This window comes from Octopus sinensis, linkage group LG1, assembly GCF_006345805.1.
Source record: "Octopus sinensis linkage group LG1, ASM634580v1, whole genome shotgun sequence".
Classification (NCBI taxonomy): domain Eukaryota; kingdom Metazoa; phylum Mollusca; class Cephalopoda; order Octopoda; family Octopodidae; genus Octopus; species Octopus sinensis.
This window is the reverse complement of record NC_042997.1, coordinates 192786558-192810184: the sequence shown is the minus strand read 5'-3', so window position 1 is coordinate 192810184 and position 23627 is coordinate 192786558. Positions and strand designations below refer to the sequence as shown.

The window sequence follows — 23627 nt, the reverse complement described above, 5'->3', positions numbered from 1 at the left end:
CGAAAAGTGAAGTTTACTGCTTTATTATTGATAAACAAATTCAATGATTCATTGATGTTGCATAAACAAGACAGTAAATATTTTAATAAAACAAAACCTAAAGTAAATGAACTCCTCGCTTTCTCATGCTATGGCTTTCAATAAAACACGGGGAAATGAAGGTGATAATCTACCTTGATTCAAGAAGAATGAGTTAAGTAGAGTCTATTGGATGATCTGTGTGGCACAAATGAATAGAGAATTCTGATTGGATATCAAAGGTGTTGACAATACTGCTGTGTAGGCACAAGCATGTCTGTGTGGTTAAGAAGCTTGCTTTACAACTAAGTGGTTTCAGGTTCAGTCCCATTGCATGGCACCTTGGGTGTCTCTTATGACAGCCCCAGAGCAAGCAATGCCTTGTGAGTGAATTAGGTAAACGAAAACTGTGTAGAAGCCTGCTATGTGCGTGCACGGGTGTGTACATGTGTCTGTTCTGTGTTTGTCACCCCTGCCCACTGCTTGATACCCAGTGTTGGTTTGTTTATGGCTCTGCAAAAGAGACTGCTAGAATAAGTACCCAACTCACCTCCTACCCAAGTACTGATATCAATTGTTTGACTAAAAGCTCTCAAGTCAGGGCTGCTAAGTATTTAGCTTATTGTGCTAATGATTCTGCCAGCTTACCACCTTAATAATAATAATAATAATAATAATAATAATAATCCTTTATGCTATAGGCACAAGACCTGAAATTTAGTGGGAGGGAACCAGTCGATTAGATCAACCCCAGTATGCAACTGGTACTTAATTTATCGACCCTGAAAGGATGAAAGGCAAAAATCGACCTTGGTAAGATTTGGACTCATAACGTAAAGACTGACGAAATACCACTAAGCATTTTGCATGGTGTGTTAACGGTTCTGCCAGCTCACCGCCTTTATAATAATAATTATAATAATAATAATAGTAATAAAACTTTCAAATTTTGGCACAAGGCCAGCAATTTCAGAGGTGGGTATTAGTTGATACTATCAAATCCAGTATTAGACTGGTACTTTATTTTATCAATCCCAGAGGAACAAAGGCAAAATGTGATTTGAAGCTGGAATGTAAAGTACTGAAGCTACCGCAAATCCTCGAGTATAGTCCGCCCTTGAGTATAATATGCAGGGGATTTTTAGGGGGCTGTACCTCTGAAAAACCTAAACCTTGTGTTTTGTAAATGACAGACTATGCTGATGATCTTGCAAATGTTTGCGTGTCCATATACGTAAATATTAACAAGTGAAACTAATTAGTACATAGGTAATCGTTTTTTATTTTGTATATTTTCATTTGTCTTACTTATTTTTACACTTTGGTTTTTTGCTGAGTTTTTTCATGAGAACACATTCTTCATGGAAAATGGTGATTTGACGTCTATACCTAGCATATAGGCTGTCCACTTTTAGTGGTCAGTCCTCTAACTTTTGTATATATATAGTAAAATAAGAAATAGAAATAGAAAGCACCCCTTCTCTAACTTGAGTCAAGGAGGTCTATATAACGCCCTTGGTTTGTAAAACTGTATACGGTAACGTCCTTTATTATTATTGTACATAGAATGCAAACGTGTAGCTTTTTTGTGCATTTTGTTTGCAGAAAATAAAGAAATAACAGTAATAATGTTTAATAAATGTTGCTTATTGCAAGTTATGGATGATTCTTTTATGACTTCATTGCTTTCAGGCTTAGCTTAAGATATTTTCGCACCTGACATCACAAAATATGTCTGAATAAACATTGTCAGACAGCAAATAGAGACTCGGACACTACTTAGAAAATATTTTTTCATTTTTAACCTCGTCTATAGTATGCACTAGGGATTTTGACCTTTAAATTTTTGGAAAAAAAAAATGCGGATTATACTCAAGGATTTATGGTAAATACTGCTAGAGACTCTACCAATTCTGCTCATCCAATTTTAAAACAATAAAATACTTATTTCCAGGCAATTAATGTTGAAGTTCATGCAATGAATGGCACATTTAAAATCTTCAAGATAAAGCTAGCTAATTATTTAATTTAGTCAACAAACTTTTGGTATAACTATAAACACTGAAAACAGTGACATGTTTTACAACTCACTGACATGCAGTTTTTGCTGTCAGAAATTTTAGCAGAACCAGTCTTTAACCCTTTCGTTATCAACCTGGCTGAAACCGGCTCTGGCTCTGTAGTACAAATGTCTTGTTTTCGTAAGTTTTGAATGAAAATCTTCCAGCAAACCCTAGTCACAATTTATGTTTCTAACACTAGTTTAATGATAACTAAATTATTTTACTAAATTCTTTGTTATATTTAAAACTGATTGAAAGAAACACAGAGCATCTCAAAATAAATGCAGTAACGAAAGGGTTAAACACAGAATTTAAGCATTAAATTTTTTATTCAGAAATATAATCTTTAAGCTAGAGAGAGAGAAAAAAAAAATCAGCTAACTGTAAGTTTGAAAATTATTTAATATGCAAAAACGTTGGTAAGAATTTTTATGCTCAATGAATTTTATTAAGAAATGTACCAGCAATGTGACTAATTAATTTCTCTTTAGTTGCTTCACATTCAATTTTGTCTGCTAGGATGGTTGATAAGGGGTCGGCAATCTTTAAAAATTTGTACAACTTGGAAGTGAAATTTTAACAGCTGGTTATACATCCTCCTGGAGACCAATTAACCATGAAGTAACAATGGTAATTACTTTACAGAGAGACCTGTTTTCTGGTTCAGTAGAACTGAATGGAAACAAGTTGAGTAATGTAAGTTAGTTAAAACTAACGAAGCATAACGGCTGTAACATTTAATTTATTTCAGACATTTTTTTTTCCCTTTATGTTAGTTCAGTATTGAGATTACTGCAATGTAAAGATAGAAACAACTCGGTGGTGGTGGTGGTGAGTCATAACTTAGGAAAATTATACAGAGTGTGCTCAATAAGTAAACAAAATCCTTTGAAGGAACTTTTTTTATCGTTTATTTGTTTTCGTAATATTGGGGAACCACCTTAAAGAGTTTAGCTGAATAAATCAATTCCAGTGCTTCTTTTTTTTAAGTTTGGTACTTATTTTATCATTCTCTTTTGTCAAACTGCTAAGTTACAGAAAATGTAAACAAACAAGCACAAGTTGTCAAACAGTGGTGGGAGATGAAAACAAATACACACACATATATATAACTACCAATAACATCATTCCGAAATGTGGGTTTGACTCCAAGTTAAGCATTTCACTTCATTTACTCATTGCATGTGAAAGTTCCAGCTGTTGACTATAGTTTGTGGAGATACAGACTTCACCATACTGACTTGCAAAGTCAGTACGGTGATGTCCTAACAATCAATAAGTTATGGGCCATTTTTACGCATCTAGCACCTGAATATTCACACCTTGTCAGCTTTTATATAGCTGAAGCATTTATGCTTTGGGGGCAAAGACTACAAATCTTTGTATGATGTTTGTTTCCCTATGAACAGGCTCAACATTTAAGATTAAATAATACAAACACCTTTTCTTCTCGCAATAACTATTAGCAGTTGGTCCATTGATGGAGATGAAAGGAAAGAGATCAATTTTATAGAACCTGACGTTAGATTTAATTAATCACGCACTAATCACACACATGTAAAAAAAATATTCAAGTGACAGCAACAGTACTAGTGGAAAGGGACGGGGTGGGGAATCAGCTTAAGATTTTGTTAACAGAATTCTCCTGCTTTATGGCTGAGTGGAAGTTTTTAAGCTACAAAGTAGTTTGATCCAACCTTGTAGATTAACAGAAACATGGGAAAACAAGTGTAAATACATCAAGGAGATACTCATAAGATTTTTCAGATGTCTTATTCTATATCTCAGTCTTATTGAGATGGATGAAGTGCTAATTGGGATTGAATCTATTTTCCCAGTTTTGAAGATTAACTGGTTTATTATCAAAACTTAATGCATGTTCAACAGTATAATAAAACAAAATTAATGATGATGATGATGATGATTTCAAATTTTGGCACAAGGCCAGCAATTTCAACCTCAGTTTTTAACTGGTTCTTATTTTATTGATTCTGAAAGAACAAAAGGCAAAAATCGACCTCAGTGGAATCATCATCATCATCGTTTAACGTCCACTTTCCATGCTAGCATGGGTTGGATGATTTGACTGAGGACTAGCAAACCAGATGGCTGCACCAGGCTCCAATCTTGATTTGGCAGAGTTTCTAAAGCTGGATGCCCTTCCTAATGCCAACCACTCCGAGTGTAGTGGGTGCTTTTACGTGCCACTGGCAAGAGGGCCAGTCAGGTGATACTGGCAACGGTCACGGAAAATCGTGTTTTTTTCTTTTTTTACGTGTCACCGCCTGCACACCGGCACAAGTGCCAGTCAGGCAACGTAAACTCAAAATGTAAAGACTAACAAAATGCTGCTATGTATTTTACCCAGTGTGCTAATGATTCTGCCAGCTTGTTGTCTTAACCCTTCATGGGCTGGTGGGGTTGCCTTGGGACCCTATCAAATTTTAAAAGTCATGAGGTTTATAATCATTTAAATAAAAAAAATGTAAGAGTTGCATGACTTTTATTGTCAATGGTTTATGTATGCACATACAAATTTTGAGCTAAAAATTTCCTGTCATATGGAATGTTATAGCATAAAATATGGTCATTGGGGTCCAACTGGACCCCATTGGCCTTCTGTGAAATTATTTTTTTCTGTCCTTTTTCCAGATATTCTGAAAACTAAAAGTACCCAAACAAACACACACACACACATATATATATATATATATATATATATATATATATAAAAGAAGGTGATTGGACTAAGAATAATAGGATTAAGTTAACAGGAGAAATGTATGACTTATCTCATACGTGTGTGATGAGGGAGTTGAGAGTCCTCATACATTTACTTGATTAATTTTACACAGACACACAAAAGACCATCCAGTACACTCTGTAAAGTAGTTGGCATTAGGAAGAGCATCCAACCATAGAAATTATGCCAAAGCTGACATGAAAGCTTGACAGCTTCTGTCAAACCCATGTCAGCATGGAAAATGGGTGTTAAATGATAATAATGGGGATTATGATGATAATGATGATGAAGACATATTAAAACATCATTATTTTAAAACTAGTTTAAGAACAACAGAATGTTTACTGACTCAATTCTGAGAGTAGAGCTGAATTTATTGTAAAAATCAAATTGTCTGGTACTACAAGTTTTGCTTCTCGTCTTGTTTTATATATAACAATATCAGTATATGGAAGAACAGACATCAAACGATGATGACGATATATAAGATGTGTACATTGTCATTTGGTTTTTATGTATAAAAATAAAACAAACTATCAAACATTTATTGAAGGATCAGTCAATACTTTAACTCGAGTAACTTATTTTTACAAGGTAAAAATAGACCATGACTTTGAAATTTCAGCAGAGAAAAGCAACGAAACTGTGAAGTCACTATCAACATAGCAAAATAATATACCACCATCATCATTTTTACATCTGCTTTTTCACCGCTGGTATGGGTTGGACCAGACTTCTTCAGGCAGTTTTCTATGGACATATGCCCTTCCTGATCCTAACCTTTGCTTTTTTTTTTCAAGCTTAAGCACCTATATAAGAGGACCTTTCAAAGCTAAAAACACAATTTTCAGTGTTCTAATGAGACATCCACATTAAGTTGGATATAAAGATACAAAGGTTGGCTGAGTAGTTCATAGTGTGTCAAAGATATTCTCATGGAATGTAACCAAACGAGGTTTATTATTCAACACAGCCCCCGCCCCACCTTCCACGCAGCCCATGCACTTCTTATTTCTTTACTGCCCACAAGAAGCTACACACAGAGGGGACAAAGAAGGACAGACAAACGGATTAAGTCGATTATATCAACCCCAGTGCGTAACTGGTATTTATTTAATCGACCCTGAAAGGATGAAAGGCAAAGTCGACTTCGGTGGAATTTGAACTCAGAATGTAACTTTATGTCCCTGTAACTTATCAGTTCAGCAAAAGATATCGATAGAATAAATACTAGGCTTGATATCTTCAACTAAAGGTGGTGCTCCAGCATGGCTGCAGTCAAATGAATGAAACAAATAAAAGAACAAAAAAATAGAAAAAACATTATAAGGAATGTTTTACTTCTTTTTGTTAGACTTCAAAAGAGTCAGTCAAAAAAAATGCTAACAAATTTTCCAATAGTTAACATTGTTGCTAGAAGATTCCCTGGTGTTTTCTTAGGTTCATAACATAGAATGCTAAACCCATTAATCCCCTCTCTCCTCTCTCTCTCTCCCTAGATATTGCATTTACATGACAAGCAGTACATAGCCACCCCTGAAGTTTAAAATTTCCTGACAGGAGCTTCAGTAATTCTTGTCAGGTGAAGTGTAGTTCTATGACATCCTAATATGGCTGCCTTCAGTTTTGGAGCTTAAGGTATAATATACCTCAGAATGTAGCGTTTCTTATTTCTTTATTGCCCACAAGGGGCTAAACGTAGAGGGGACAAACAAGAACAGACAAATGGATTAAGTCGATTACATCGACCCCAGTGCGTAACTGGTACTAATTTAAACAACCCTGAAAGGATGAAAGGCAACTGTATTCTTGTACTTATTTCAGTCATTAGATTGTGGCCATGCTGGAGCATTTCTTTTACAGATCGTTTTTTTTTAGGGCATCAAATCAACACCAGTACCTTTTTTCTTTTAAAAAAAAATGGTACTATTCTATCAGTCTCTTTTTAGCAAAATGCCACCTTGTGGAGATGTAAAGAGTCAAAAGGTAAAATAAAGACACACACACAAACGATTATCACAATTCACTGCCCAATACATATATCTCACATTTTCCTACCCCAGAACATCTTCCTGTCTGAACCATGAACTTTCTGGTACTTCAATTCAGTTAACTTGTCAGAGCTTTGCTAGTTCTATGCTGATATGACTCTATAATAAATGCTCATCTTTGTTGACATATCAATGCAACAAAATGTCTGATATACTTAGGTATCATTTAAAATCTATCCAATTTTTCCACACACCTTCACACATTTCATACATTTCTACTATCTAACCTAATAGGTTCCATATAATAGCCTCATCCCCACCACCAAAAAAAAAAAAGAAAATGAAAATTTGTTACACACACACACACACACACAGGTGCATATGTGGCTATGTGGTTAAGAAGCTTGCTTCCCAACCATGTGGTCTTGAGTTCAGTTCCACAGTGCAGCACCTTGGGTATGTGTCTAGTACTATGATCCTGAGTTGACCAAAATCCTTTGAGTGGACTTGATAGATGGAAGCTGAAAGAAGCCAGTCATGTGTGTGTATACAGGGTGGCCCAAAAGTAGGTTTACATTTATCACGCAGGCACTTTAAATTTCTTTTAAAACATTTTACTACATTTAAATTTCTATCTTATAATTAAATAAATTAGCATAGAATAATGGTTTCATATTTTTTTTTATAATTAAGATCTAAACTGTTAATGTATGAATGCAAAAGAGAGAGTTTAATAACTGTAAACCTACTTTTGGGCCACCTTGTATGTACATATATATATATATATATATATATATAGGAGAGTATTGTAGTTCGCTTGAAGCATTGTGTATTGTTTGTAAAGAATAAAAAGTTTTGAATGGTACAACAATGCACTATAATACAGACAATGGGCTATATACCTGTTGTAATTTAGACATCCATAGTCTGATATATTTCAGAATAATATTCCTTCTTCAGATATTCTTAGATGGAGTCGCTGCAATAATTGGTTTTCTAACGACTTTTCTTTTTTATTAAAAAGAATATCTGAAGAAGGAATACTATTCCGAAATATCATATCAGACTATGGATGACTAAATTACAACAGGTATATTAATCCATTGTCTGTATTATAGTGCATTGTCGTACCATTCAAAACTTTTTATTCTTTTTATATATATATATATATAATATATATATATATATATAGGAGAGTATTGTAGTTCGCTTGAAGCATTGTGTATTGTTTGTAAAGAATAAAAAGTTTTGAATGGTACAACAATGCACTATAATACAGACAATGGGCTATATACCTGTTGTAATTTAGACATCCATAGTCTGATATATTTCAGAATAATATTCCTTCTTCAGATATTCTTAGATGGAGTCGCTGCAATAATTGGTTTTCTAACGACTTTTCTTTTTTATTAAAAAGAATATCTGAAGAAGGAATACTATTCCGAAATATCATATCAGACTATGGATGACTAAATTACAACAGGTATATTAATCCATTGTCTGTATTATAGTGCATTGTCGTACCATTCAAAACTTTTTATTCTTTTTATATATATATATATATTATATATATATATATATATATATATATCAAATTTGTGTTATGCATAGAAGCAATGCACATTACTAGAATTTTGATACGTTTTAATTGAGGAAGATATTGCATGAAATTCCCTTTTTAATTCACTGCACAATTATTAAATGCATAAATATCATTATTTGGTTTGACTTCATTTTATGTGTGTGTGTGTGTGTTTCTTGGAAGAGAAATGGAAACTTGCCACCAAAGAAAAGCACACTCGATAAAAGGAAAAACCAATAGCACCGGTGGGGAACTCCTTCAAATGCAGTCACTGTATGTATGACTGCCACTCCCATATGGGCCTCTATTGCCACAGCAGAAGCTGCGTCACTCTCAGCAGCTGACACAATTTCTCCAGGTGCAGGTCCAAGGTCTCTTTCGAACAACGGATGCCTACTACTATATGCATGTGTTTGTACACTTATCATAGATGATGGTTGTAAATGAGCCATCATCATCATAATGCAAGTTAGTCCTTTATGAAAAGCATGTCTAGCTAAGGGAAGATTTTACCTTGTTTAAGAACAGGAGACTGTTGGTATTGGGAAGGGCATCCAGCTGAAGAAAATCTGTCTCAACAAATTCCAAGCATGGAAAAGTGGAGATTAAATGATGTGTGTGTGTGTGTGTGTGTGCATTCATATATATCACTGTGATCACTGTGACCGACCATGCTATTAGATGTTGCTACACATCGCCGGTCACAATGCACATCGCATTGTTTTAGCCTTCAGATGATGCCACCCCGCTGGCTAAGCGAGCAGGCCAACAGAAGAAAGAGTGAGAGAAAGTTGTGGCGAAAGAGTACAGCAGGGTTGTCAAGCGATGTTGGAGAGACAAACACAGACACAAACATACACACACACACACAAAATGGGCTTTTTTCAGTTTCTGACTACCAAATCCACTCACAAGGCTCTGGTTGGCCCAAGGTTATAGTAGAAGACACTTGCCCAAGGTGCCACACAGTGGAACTGAACCTGGGATCATGTGGTTGGTTAGCAAGCTACTTACCATACAGCCACTCCTGCGCCTATGTATATATATATATATATATATGTGTGTGTGTGTGTGTGTGTGTGTGTGTATATACAGGCTCTAAAAACCCTTGTAATTCACACACTTTTTTCGCAAAAAATAAAAATAAACTTTAGTGGGTGTGTAGATAACAGGAATAGATTGTTTACAGAATTTTTTTGAAATTTTTTTTGTTGAAAAAAGCCATACAAAACGTAAACATTCGTACCAGAAGTTGACTCATTTACTGTCAGAATAGGTCTTTTGCAGAAAAAAATAATGGCTAAAATATAATGAAGTCGACTTTTATTTATGCTGGATGGTATAATACTTACTTGTTCTGTATAAGTTTACTAAAACCATTAAATGGTTAACTACTTTTTGAAGTCTGATGTTCATGCTGGTAAACACAGTCCAGGCCCTATTTTACATTGCTTGGAGTTTCTACCTATCGCAGTGGACCACCATTGACATACATAGTGATATGGATATTCCTGACTGAAGAAGATGTAATAATGTGGATAATCTTGATTGTATGTTTTTACTTTTGTCTGTTTATTACTAGGCACAGTTTTAAATTTGTCGTACTGTTTACGCCAATTTCAAATGTTGACTCCATTAACATTAAAATGTCCTCCGGCAGCTCTATTGCTATGTTCAAATGCTTATTCAAGAAATTTAATTTCTCCTTGACAGTAAACGATTCAAAAGTTCTGCCCATACTGACAATAATGGTAATGGCAAATTTTTAAGTTTGTTTGACATTTTATAAGTGTGAAAGAGATTAAAATTTTGATACTCCACATCAAAAGTTCCAACAAGAATAGGTGGAAAAGAATTCTGTTTACATAATCAGTTTGATTGGTCACCTTTCACTGTCAGTTGAATAAAGTGTCATCGAAGCTGATGTTTATTGGTAATTAAACTTAATTTGCAACACCTGTGCGTATTTATCAGCTCTGTTTTTGTTGGTAATTCTTATCAACAACTTTTCCTGTGATCATGATTAGAGAATACATACAGCAGTATGGTAAATATTGGACATAATCTCTTGTGGGCAAGAAACGTAAAATAAAGTTTATTATAAACCATACAAACACTTTATAATTTAATAGCTTTCAGTCTGATACCTGTTAAACAGAATTATTTTTATTTAATGAAAATTTAATAAAATCTAATGACAAGGACTTGGTAAACACCCACAAAGTTATCAACCACCTCACCAACAACAACACTGAACACCTTTTTGATCTCCATGTGTCTAACACACGTGGACATGCCTACAAAGTCAGAAAACAATACAGCTCCCATGACTTTCGGAAACATTTTTTCACGCTCAGAGTTGCTGAAGCATGGAATAAACTGCCTGCGTCAGTTGTTGACTGCCATGACACTGCATCTTTTAAGGCCCTCATGCTTTCCGAAATCCGCCGAAACTACACCTGATTATATATACACTTTAGATGAGTTGTAGTGCACCTGAGCACTGTACACAATTATTATTATTATTATTATTATTTTAAGTAAGTGAAATTATGCTAAATATGACTAAATTGAAAACCTATTTCCTCTGGCTATATCAGCAATTCTGAAAACTTTAAGGTGTGAATTTTACATGAGTAGAAGCTCTTTTTAACAAAGCTCTTTTTATTTTGAAAAACCACCTGCGTAAATTACACAGGTGCGCAAATTACATGGATTTTTATGGTATACACACACACATATATATACATACACATGCATGTTCAATAGATACATGCATGCATAAATACATATATATATATATATATATATATACAAATCATGAAAGAAAATTTAAGAATGTCAGTTTTGTGGATGTCACCATGAAATATAAAACTGCATTAGATTTTTAGGAGCTCAATATATTTTATCATGAAAATTATCAGTAAACACTCAATAGTTTGCTCTTTGAGCAATAGTAAGTAAAGTTTTTCTCTACTTGGAGAAACTGATTGATCTTTTTCGTTGACGTGTTCTAATATTATTGTTGGTTGGTTAGTAGTAGTAGTAGTGTTGTTGAATAGATCTATGATCAAAAAAATTTCAAGAGATGAAAATGAAAACGGAGTTATTTAACTCCGGCATTATTTTATATGAAAAATATAACTCAAATAATGTGTGTTGATACCATATTATTTTCTAGGCTTTGAAGACAAACGACTAGGAGAAATTCTCAAATTTAGGATTGTTTTTATTTATTTGTCTTTCCTTGAAATCATCCCAAGCAAGGTTCATAAGCCATTTCTAGGCAAATCATTAGGGGAAGGGTGTGTGAGACATAAATGTTATAAAATCTCTGTATTGTTCTTGCATATTTCAGAAAGTAAATATAAGATAGTAATAAAATAATTCATAGAAGAGTTGAATGAAATATGATGAGTTGTTGATGATAGAACAGACGGCATTAAAGAATGGTAACTGAGGTGAAAATAAAGGTGTTAATAAAATGAAATAAAATGAGATGGTAATAAAAGAAGTGATAAAAATATCAAAAGGAAGCAAACCGCCGACATTAAGTAAGTTGAGTATTAATTCTAAATTTAAGGAGATCAAGGTCATGTTATACAAGAAAACAATAGAAAGAGAGTTTATGCCACAATTAACAACTGCTTTCCATGCTAGCATGGGTTGGATGATTTGATTGAGGACTGGCAAACCAGATGGCTGCACCAGGCTCCAATCTGATCTGGCAGAGTTTCTACAGCTGGATGCCCTTCCTAATGCCAACCACCCCGAGAGTGTAGTGGGTGCTTTTACTACTGGCAACGGCCATGCTCAAATGGTGCTTTTTATGTGCCACCTGCACAGGAGCCAGTCCAGCAGCACTGGCAATGACCTCGTTCAAATGTTTTTCTTTTACGTGCCACCAGCACAAGTGCTAGTAAGGCGATGCAGGTAACGATCACGGTCGAATGGTGTTTTTAACATGCCTTCGGCACAGAGGCCAGCTTGTTGCTCTGTCAACGATCTCACTCGTATGGTACTCTTGTCCATCAAAATAGAGAAAAGACCAGGAATTTCATAATGATGGTGGAAAGAAAGTCGAATGGTCTTGGAAATATAAGACATAACACATCATATGTTTCTCTACTGCATAATCTCAGTTAGGTCCAAGTATGTTATACTCTTGCGTCTAAACATTGCACCAAAGCCACTGTAACAGTAATTTGCTGTTAAGAGAAAGAGACATTGAGTATTTACTTATATTTATTTAGGATGAAACCTGAAGAGACTCTCTTATTTTTCTATTGCATAAAATGGTAGCAATAAAAAATATGTATAAAAAAAAATACTGTTCAGACTGATAATAGTTTATGCAATGTATTAAAATTATCATTAGGACAGCAGCTCTCATGATAAGTAAGCTTATTAGAAAAGATTACAGTGAAAGCTTTGAAGGTCAAAATGAAATTCATTCAGTGTTTACCATGAAAAATAAAGTTAAAAAGTCATGATAGAAAAGTGTAAAAAAAAAAAACCCACAGACTTTTACTGAGCGAACAGAAAAATATCTTATTTCACATATTGAAGTATATTTTAAAATTTAGAGATTATGTAACACACACACACACACTATCTTATTTAATCATATTTTGTCATATGAAGCAAGATGATGTGTAACTAATTAAAACATTGATACATCATTAAGAATAATTTGTCTATACGTCTGTTCTGTCTACAATGGAAGAAAATTCACATGCACAAAAGCAACTAAATAAACAAATAAATAAAATAAATAAATAAAAAGATGTTAACTGAGTGCTTTAACTTGACTGGAAGCCAATTTTACAAAACAAACTTATATAATTAAATTCTTGAAATCTCTCTAAAACAGCTATTTTCTAGGTTGTTTTTCAATAATAAAATACTTCTAACATATAAAAGGAGAGACTTAGTCAATATGGTGAACGAAATGATGCGTAATTGTAATAATTAATATCTATGTAAAGTACACATAGCAAAATAGTTTTTTTGTCAGACACCAGCAAAACAATAGAAGCCAAAGAGAGAGAGAGAGAGAGTAAAAAAGGAACAGTGTAATCTGGTACAATGAGAAATACTAAAATACTAAGCCATTATAGTTAAGTCTATAAACCAATATGAGCCCTACCACCACCAGACACACTCAAATTAAATTTCCATAATAAAGGACTACATTGATAGCAGATCAGTTTTGACAAGGTTTGAACAATTAAATTACAGATTACAGGGAATTTGTACGGGAGATGAATAAATGAAATCTCCTGCTTTAGTCCTATTATATAACAATGGAAAGCAGTCTCATTGGTGACACATAAATATTTGAAAATGAAGAAAAATAGTCTACTTCAGTATCAGTGAGTATTATACAAAGAATTAATTATTAAAAAAAAAAAACATTGGGATTTTCAGAAATTAGCTGGCTGAGTGTATATAAAGTGTTGTAGTACTTGATTTTAAAGTTCTAAGTACAAAACCATTGTAGATATTCTTATGTATTTGTGAGAGGTGAGGCAGTAGGAAATATTTTGCGGCTTTTGGGAATGAATCATTTAGAGACATTGATTACAACAGACTAGCTTTCTCTTCATTCACAAATTTATCGTGGAAGAGTTGTTGTATGATGCCTGCCACATTCTGTCCTTTTCATGTCCCAGTGACAAGCATAGAAAGAGGATTGGTAGTGACTGAATATAAACATTCAATGCAGGCATGTTCAGTTCAACCTGAGATTTGCAAACGTCTTGCTAATTGAAAGCTCTGCATACCTAGACGTTAGTAGGTTTCATAAGTCACCAGGAAACAATGTGCACTGTTTCAGAGCTTTCCCTTTCAATGGTTTCACAGCCCCTACCCATCTCACTGATATGAGGTCCTGGCTACCAGATCAACTGACTAACATTTAAGCATTCATAATATCAAATCCTTTGTCTTAAGATCATCAACCCCATTAAAATTGTCAAATTATGCAGATCTGATTTACCATACAGGCAAACAGCTATACATAGTGGCTGGCTGCTTCTTATCTCTTTTCTTTATTCCAAACTAGCAGTATCGCCTGGTGGTTGCTCGGGTTTGTATCGGCCCTTTAGAATTGGAATTTTTGAAAAGTAAAAATTTTGCATTATGTAGCTTGTTATTCTCTTTAAGTGAACATTTTTCTGGTTGAAATACACCGAAAAATGGCAACACAGCAGTCAAAAAAATCATAAAAAATAGGGATTTTCATAGAAAAAAAGCACCTTTTTGATGTAAATAATTTTTGGTGTTAACATGGTCCGATTTGAATTTTTTCTTCTACGGAAGGAAGAGCAAGCCTTCTTCTATCATACTCTCAATTTTGGTCAACTTGCACCACACGGTCTCGAAGGAGATAGTGTTAGTTGAAGGCTACCAAACCTGCCACACACAGACAACTTCAGCTTTATATATAGAGAGATAACTCAACACCTCTCTTGTAAATTGTACTTGTCTTGTGTTGATCCATTCATTTTTCCATTCAACAAAATCATATGCTAACTAATGCAATAATATTAGTTGTTTTTCAATGATGCTTTCCCATTAAAACACTGTACTTTCATTGTACTTTTTGCTATCTTTGTACATTTTCTGTCTGGATGTTTACTATTGCTTCTATTTAAATTTCTATAAAAAAAAAGAATATTTCTCAGAAATTGGTGATCAAGAAAATAGTTTCAAGAATAACTGATATAATCAGATTAATTAGAAGTTAATTGCCAAATGAGAGCTTTAAAGCAACAATAAATTTATGGAGTGAAGAACAAATTATTACTATTATTATTATTAATTAGAGAATGATAAGTATATTGCAAACCACTTGAATGCAATTTATTTATTAAAGTTCATCAACATTTTTACCATATTTATCTAACCTCCTTTTAAAGTTGGTATCTTGAATATTCTAGGTGGTATACTTCAAATCTTATTGGCTTTATTCCTTGGCATTCTTAATCTTTTGTAAGTCAACATTTGATTATTTAGTTTTATTTATGCCAAATAATTGAGACAGCATTTTTCTTTTGGAATTTTGCAGCAGACAAAGGTGCATTCCAAAATAAGCTGGTCAATTTTTACAGATCAGCATCAACTAAAACTGGCTGGAAGTAGAATGGGGATAAAGAAAGCATAGCATAAAAAAGGTGTTTAACTATGCTTAAAAACAGCTCCAGAATGTTCTGGAATGTAGCACTCATTGCAATTCTCACAATAACTAAATTTGTCCCATTTAACAAGTGAGGCTTCAACCATTAACCTAACTTTTCCAAACTATTAACTTAATAATATAAAGGATACATTTGTGTTTAAGGTTTGCCAGAAAATTAGATAACTAGTTCCAGTTAAAGGCCAAAGAAGAAATAATTACTCCAAACCAAGCCTTCTGAACAAGCTATAAGGTGACAAGTTTATAATCAAGTGAATTGATAATTTTGCATTAGTGCCACAATAAAAACAGATCTTGTTTCATTTGTGGTTTAAAAAGTAAATATAATATTCACCTCTAAATTTCCCTATGCCACAGGAATTACATTCCAAATCAAAAGAAATCTACATTTACATATAAAGTCGAAAAGAGACAAGAATTATAATTATGGTGAAAATGTGGAGATGGAAGGAAAATATACAGTTCCTGGCTGATGTTGCCAACTAATGCAGGGACAGTGGTGATGTAACAAAGGCTAGCCAGAGAGAGCAATGATAGCTAATGGATTATTATTGCATTTCTTTTTACAAAATGACTTTCAAAAAAACACCATTTAAGCATGGCTGTTGCCAGTACTGCCTGACTGGCCCTCATGCCGGTGGCACATAAAAGCACCCACTACACTCTCAGAGTGGTTAGCATTAGGAAGGGCATCTAGCTGTAGAAACTCTGCCAGATCAGATTGGAGCCTGGTGTAGCCATCTGGTTCGCCAGTCCTCAGTCAAATGATCCAACCCATACTAGTATGGAAAGTGGACGTTAAATGATGATGATGATTATGACTTTCATCAGAACAATTAATATGAGACATTAAAAGGTAAACCTTGAGGTCAAGAAAGCTGTTTCCCAATCATGTCATTTTAGGTTCAAACGCAGAGAACAGTATCTTTGGCAAGTTTCTTTTATCACATCTGTAGATTGACGCAAGCCTGGTAGTGAAGCTGGGTAGATGTAGATTGAGCAGAAATTATTAAATGAACCTGACATGATCTCAGAAGGTAGACTAGATCAACCATTTAGTTTACCATCACCATCTGACCCTTGGGTATCTATGGCAATGTCCACTTTGTCCTGTAGAGCAGACCTCCAGTCTAGGGATGATTCACAACTTCTTTTCCTTCATCATGAAAGCTTTGCAAAAATATCATGGCTACTGTCCTTCCTTCCAGCACTGGATTAACCATAAAATAAAATAAATATGTGCTTAGGGCATCAAGGGAAGAAGAAAAAAGAAAACACAGAAATAGTAAATGGTTTACAGCACAAAAGAAATCACTATAAACTTGCTAAAATAATATTCAGGATGCCTCATCTCTAAGTATAGAAGCAGAAGTGTTACATAAGATTAATTTTGAGGACTGGATAAAACTGAAACGTTTTCTCCTTTTAATTGCAAATATAAAGTAGAAATATAAAAAAATTAAAAATTTATTTGTTGGTTTATTATCATGTATATTTTGAATTATATATATATATGGGGGCACCAAAATCTTTTAAGTGCTTAGGGCCTCTATGGGTTTTAATCCTGCCTTGATTCCTTCTATGATTTTTTTTATTGATATTGGAAGGGCCTAAGTCAAAAGTAATGCTGATGTCTGAAAACTATACCAAGCAGGATGAAAACAATAGTTTCATTAGATTTAGTCTAAGAATTTCATACACCAGATAACTAGATTCAAAAGACAATGCAGCATAATTACAAATCTAAACATTAAAATAAAAACTTTATATCTTTGACTCTCTTACATTCAGATTATTCTGTCAAATGTAATGCTTATTTATTTGCATTGTTTTGAATTAATCCTGCAAAATGTCACAGATTCAAGATTTCAATGAGATGATTGTTTATATTTAGAATGACATTGTAGGTAGGTGTGAGAGGCTAGAACCAGTCAGTTTCAACACAAAACAGACAGAATATTTGGGCCTGATGGTGGACAGTTTAACCCTTTCGTTACTATATTTATTTTGAGATGCTCTGTGTTTCTTTCAATTACTTTAAATATGACAAAGAATTTAGTAAAATAACTTGGTTATCATTAAGCTAGTGTTAGGAAAATAAATTGTGACTAAGGTTTAGTGGAAGATTTTAATTCAAAACTTATGAAAACAAGACATTTGTACTCAGAGCCAGAGCTGGTTTCAGCCAGGTTGGTAACAAAAGGGTTAAATGCTAAAGGATTAAAAATATATCTTTCATTCAGTAGTTCATATATACATATCATCATTATCATTGTCTTAACATCTATCTTTTTCATGCTTGCATGGGTTAGACAGAATTAGCTGAGGCAGATTTTCTTTGGCCAAATGTCCTTCTTGTCACCATCCTTCACTTGTTTCTAATCAAGGACAGGTTTTCATTGAAGACTGAAAATGAAGGACACCGCTTATATAACGTTGATGCTTATTTACAACTATCATACAAAGATACACACACACGTATATACAATGGACTGCTTTCTATTTCCATCCACCAAATTTACTCATGAGGCTACAGAAAAAGACACTTGCTTAAGGTGCCATGCAGTGGGACTGAACCTGAAACCATGTGATTGGGGAGAAAGAAGCCACATGGCCATGTTTGCACCTATATATCATATAATGTGATATAAAGTTTTGTTTCACAGCTTACATTTGAAAAGTCTAAAATTTACAAAAACAATGGAACAAAAGAATATATTTTAAAAAATACAAAAAAAAAAAAAAAAAATGAGGATTATTTTTTCAAGTGAAAAGCTTTCAGTGTGCAAACACTAAGAAACTTCACATGTACATGGCAACAATAGAAAAAAATTATCAAGACTAATTAAACAATTAACATAATGCATAATTAACTTAACATGTTATGTCATCATTATCATCGTATTTCTAAAACTTCCATTTTCTGCTGGGAAGCCACAACGGATTGCAAAATGGCATCCATTGTTTTACTCCCATGTTTATCTCTTCTGTGAGGCTCAACATTTTCAGATTTGATATTATATCTAGAATTGCTGGCCTTGTGCCAAAATTTTAAAAAGGTTGCGAGCTGATGAAATCGTTGTCATGCCAGACAAAATGCTTCATGACATTTCTTCCAGCTTTACATTCTGAGCTCAAATATCACCGAGGTCAACTTTGCCTCACATCATCTTGGGGTTGATGAAATAAGTACCAGTTGCGAACTGGGAGGGTCAATGTAAACAATTAGCCCCTTCCTCCAAATTTTCAGGCCTTGTGCCTATAGTAGAAAGAATATAATACCAGTTTCTCATGGCTGTGTGGTAAGAAGCTTGCTTCCCAACCACATAGTTCCAGGTTCAGTCCCACTGCATGGCATGTTCTACTATAGCCTTGGGTCGACTAAAGCCTTGTGAGTGGATTTGGTAGACGGAAACTGAAAGAAACCCGTCCTATATGTGTGTGTCTATGTTAGTCACCCCACCCCATTGCTTGACAACCGATGTTGGTGTGCTTATGTCCCTGTGACTTAGCAGTTCAACAAAAGAGACTGATAGAATAAGTACTAAACTTTACAAAGAATAAGTCTCCTGCGGTTGATTTCTTTGACTAAAACGCCTTAAGGTGGTGCCCCAGCATGGCTACAGTCAAATGACTGAAACAAGTTAAAGAATAAAAGGTGTATTATTGAGATTTGAAGGAAACAGGTGTGTAGTGTTGATCTGATTCTATAAAAATGTGAAAGGGAATCTTTTCTGTTTGGCTGCAACTGTGGAAATTTACAAGTTTAATGAAAACTTTAAAATTTGGTGAAGTGATGTAATTTTCTACTCTGAATCTCAGGAGGTATTTAACTTTTACGAGAAAATTTTTTGAAAGAAGCTAGAGGTTTAAAGTTTGATCATTTTTACCCAGTCAGAAAACAGGACTTGGAAGCTGTCACATCAGGCATTTGCCATATTCTGAATGCCTTACTTCCCTGGGCATGGATACATTGAAACTCCGACATCTGGCAGCTGACTTGGCAGACACCCATAAAATTATCAACCATCTTACAAACAATAACACTGAGCACCTTTTCAAATTCAACCTGTCTAACACCTGTGGACATGTTTACAAAGTCAGAAAACAGCACAGCTCCCATGACTTTCAGAAACATTTTTTCACGCTAAGAGTTGCTGAAGTATGGAAAAACTGCCGGCATCAGTTGTTAGTTGTTGGAGCACTGCATCCTTCAAAACTTCCATGCTTCCTGAGATTCGCCAACACTACACCTGATTTTCTCCCCCCCCCCACCACCATACACACGCAAGCATGTATCTGACTCATAAACTGTTCACATTCCAGACATTTGTACATTACTGCATATGCTTTATATGCATTTTTGACAAGTTGTGGTGCACCTGAGCACTATATAATAATTTCATGATTATTATATTTGGTACATGTCAGCACATGTTGTCAACTGTAAACAATGAAATTCTGCTTTACGCATGCCATAACTTTTTTGATTTCTTGGAGTTTTCAAAAAGTTTTTCTAAATTTGTATTCTACACATGGGAATTCATATGATTATGCAACCCCCCACCTACCCCACAAAAATTTTTGGTGTGTGATTTAAGGCCTATTTAGCTATTATTTTTAGCATGATCATCATTTAATAAGTGAAAATGATTGCGTGAGTAAGCAACTCAGTAACAGTTTGGTTTGTTACTATGGAAGCAAGCATGTATGTGTCTGTGGCTTATGACTGGTTAAAATTACCCAAAACTTGCAAAATTTAAAAGCTATTAATTCTTTATTTATTGATTTATGATGAAAATGAATTTCATGTCAATGATTAGCTTACAAAATTACATAAACTCACCAAATATGAAATCTATTGGAACAGAAATTGAAGAAATTGAAAAGTGGCAGCCAAACAGCAAAGATCAGTAAAGGTCATAAAGTGTTGATTTTTAAGAAAATACATGAAATCTATGGAAACCAGGATGTTGGTTGCTAGCATACAGAATGGACAATATTGGGGTATGTGGTAACAGTAGTAGTTGTAGCAGTAGTAATAGTAGTAGTAGTAGTAGCAGCAGCAGCACAAAAACACTAAGTCATCTATATTCAGAATTAACTTAGTTTTGTTTTTACAGCTCTTGGAGCCAATAGAATGCATACCAATACCAGAAAGAGTGCATCTGAAAGACTGGCTGTATTGATGAAGGAATCTTTTCAATCTAGGACGCTTTAGCATGTTGTAGCAGTACCACCCTAGATATGTGAGCAGTATTCTTAAGTTTTAATCAGCAACTGGTCAGATAGACGACTTCATGGACTTGAAGAAAAAGCATAGCCTTTGGGATGCAAATTCGGTAATGTTATATATATTACATCATCGTGGGAGATCATCACCAGAGATTGTGAGCTTTAGTATTTGTAGTAACTTTGTTACAAATATTAAACTTAGGTTTTGTATTTTGTCTATATATAGAGAGATTGTTTCAACATGGAGTGATCATGACTAATGTAAGTGTTAAAGTTACAGTGGAATGAAGGATGGTATCATTCCTACATAGTAAATATGTGTAATTAGAAGTGAAAGTAGAAAGGATATCAACCCTTTAGCATTTAAGCTGGTCATATCCAGCTCAAATATTCTACTTGTTTTATCTTCAAACTGGCCAGATCTGGCATCTCATATTTATTCTACATTGTCTTTCTAGAAATAAACAATCATGTCAATGAAATATTGAAACTGCAAGATAATACTTGATTAATTCAAAACAATGTGAGTATATAAGCATTACATTTGGCAGAATAATCTGAATGCTAAATTGGTTAATGTACAGAAAGAACAGTGTGGGTGGGAGACATAACCAAACCCGAGATATACCAAAAATTAGAAGAGTGTGCGTCAGGGTAGACTTATCACTGTGTGTTGCTTTGGCATAATGTTTGGTAGCAGGACGTTTATGTGATTAAATATGTCATTGATATCATAAGGTAGAACAGCAAAGGTGATATATTGATTTTTCTTAAGGAAAAGAGGACATGGTCAACTGACTTGACCCCAGGACTAATTGATTTTTTTTTAAACTGGAAGAAATCCAGATGGACAAACATTCAAGTTGACCTCATTGGGATTTAAACATAAAACCAACCTGCTGAATGAACAAGAGGCATTAAGGTTTGGTGATATGAATATCACAAAAATGGCGAAACAGACGTTAAGACACTGCCAGTGCCACCACCATAGTAATAATTTTTTTCTGCTACAGGCTGAAGGCCTGAAATTTTGAGGAAGAGGGCTAGTTGATTACAATGACACCAGTGCTCAACTGGTACTTATTTTAGCAATGCTGCAAAGCTTCCCTCAGCAGAATTTGAACTTAGAATGTAAAGCCAGAAGAAATATCACTGAGCATTCTGTCCGGCATGCTAATGATTCTGCCAGCTTGCTGCCACCTTAATAATGATGATGATAATAATAATGACGATGATAATGATGATGATGATAATGGTGATGATGATAATAATGGTGATGATGATACTAATGATGATGATGATAATAATAATAATAATATAATAATAATAATAATAATAATAATAATAATAATAATAATAATGGTTTCAGAGTTTGGCACAAGGCCAGCAATTTCGGGGGGGGGGGGTAAGTCGATAACTTCGACCCCAGTGTTCAACTGGTACTTAATTTAATGGACCACTGAAGGATGAAAGGCAAAGTTGACCTCGGTGGAATTTGAACTCAGAACATATAGACAGATGAACTGTTGCTAAGCATTTTGCCCAGCATGCTAATAGTTCAGCCAGCTTACCACCCTTTCGTTACTGTATTTATTTTGAGATGCTCTGTGTTTCTTTCAATTACTTTAAATATAACAAAGAATTTAGTAAAATAATTTAGTTATCATTCAGCTAGTGTTAGGAACATGAATTGTGACTAAGGTTTGGTGGAAGATTTTAATTCAAAACCTATGAAAACAAGACATTTGTACTCAGAGTCAGAGCCGGTTTCAGCCGGGTTGGTAACAAAAGGGTTAATAATGATGAAATTGATGATAATGATGATGATGGAGAAAAAGGTTTGACCTAGGCCCATGTACAACTTGTCAATTAGGAGACAGGGGGAACTTAAGATTCATATGCCTTGTAAGAATCTTTAAATAGTTATGGATTTAAAATTTTAAGAACTTCTCATAATCAAAATCTTTGGGTTTGCTATGGAGATTAAAAAAAAAAAAAGAGAGAGAATAGAACTGGCACTGAGATGCAGAAAACTGGTTGCAGTAGATAATTTCCTGTAACATATTTGGCACAGCTGGCAAGTTTGGAATAGCAGACTTTGGCATAGTAATGATAGAAATATCAGGAAAGACACAGCATGACCTAGTGATTCAGAATCTAAAGGTTATGAGAGGCAGAAGTCTTCTGAATTCTTTCTGGAATGGCAGTGACTAAAGTAGATCTACCATCCCAGGTATTGCAACACCTGTCTAGATATTATAACAGATGGTGTGTAAATGCTAATTTGTTTGTATTAAGGTGTAATATGTGTAAGGTGTTGATTTTAAGGAAAAATACATGAAGTAGAATAAGATATATTCAATGAAATTTAATAATACTTGGTTGCTAGCAAACAAAATTAGTGTAATTAAATGGGTTCTAGGAGCATAGTTGTAATAAAAAAAACAGTATGGGGTGAAAGAAAAAAAATATGAACATAATTAATGATGGCTTAGTAATAAAGAAAAGAGTAGAAAAGAGTAACTTTGAAAAATAGCCTCGTTAAAACAGAGTCTAAATCTAATAATAAAAACTTGTATTCAGTGACAATGGATTAATGTTAGATATTTTAATATAACTCTTTAGGTCTTTTACTTGTTTCAGTCATTTGACTGTGGCCATGCTGGAGCACCGCCTTTAGTTGAGCAAATCGACCCCTAGGACTTATTCTTTGTAAGCCTAGTACTTATTCTATCGGTCTCGTTTGCCGAACCGCTAAGTTACGGGAACGTAAACACACCAGCATCAGTTGTCA

The 23627-nt window shown here is 34.3% G+C and overlaps 1 protein-coding gene and 1 long non-coding RNA gene across 3 annotated transcripts in view; one reads left to right on the top strand and one right to left on the bottom strand.

Moving 5' to 3' along the window:
- The window catches only part of LOC115209769 (GATA zinc finger domain-containing protein 7), a 162560-nt gene that overhangs the window by 77248 nt on the left and 61685 nt on the right, over window positions 1-23627 (bottom strand). The gene's annotated exons all lie outside the window — the stretch shown is intronic.
- Window positions 4893-23627, top strand: part of LOC118765635 — a 24557-nt gene continuing 5822 nt past the window's right edge. Inside the window, exons 1-2 of the long non-coding RNA XR_005001501.1 lie at window positions 4893-4902; window positions 21475-21481. This is a non-coding gene — a long non-coding RNA (uncharacterized LOC118765635). The remainder of the gene's footprint in view (window positions 4903-21474; window positions 21482-23627) is intronic.